Source organism: Carassius carassius, chromosome 19 (genome assembly GCF_963082965.1).
Source record: "Carassius carassius chromosome 19, fCarCar2.1, whole genome shotgun sequence".
NCBI classification, from domain to species: Eukaryota; Metazoa; Chordata; class Actinopteri; order Cypriniformes; family Cyprinidae; genus Carassius; species Carassius carassius.
This window is the reverse complement of record NC_081773.1, coordinates 4,882,492-4,882,936: the sequence shown is the minus strand read 5'-3', so window position 1 is coordinate 4,882,936 and position 445 is coordinate 4,882,492.

Genomic DNA, 445 nt, shown 5'->3' with positions numbered 1-445 from the left:
GCATTTTATATGCATAAAATTGCATCATATTTCTTTGCAGTCCTCACAATTGACAGTTTCATTTTTTACCGTCATTTACTTAATTTAATCTCTTTGACTTGAACTCTGTTTTTCTTTTTCTTTTTTTATAAATATACATTTAAATTTACTCCTTGTTTTTTATTTTTGTTATTCAGATTATTTCATATTATTTTAATATATAAAATGATGAGTTATTATTTAAGTGCTTATGAAGGTTCTTAGTTGTGTGATGTCAGGCAGAGTTTATTTCTAGAGCATCAGAACTTGTTAAACAAATTTTTAACTCGCTTAAGCACCCGAGCCTTGAGGAGGCTTGACCTTTGACACTGAGGCATGTCCTTACAAAGAGTTTCATTTTCCTAATTTGCAGTCCTTAATTTCGCTATCCTTAATTTGAACGACTGGGTTTTCTGTGTATTATCAC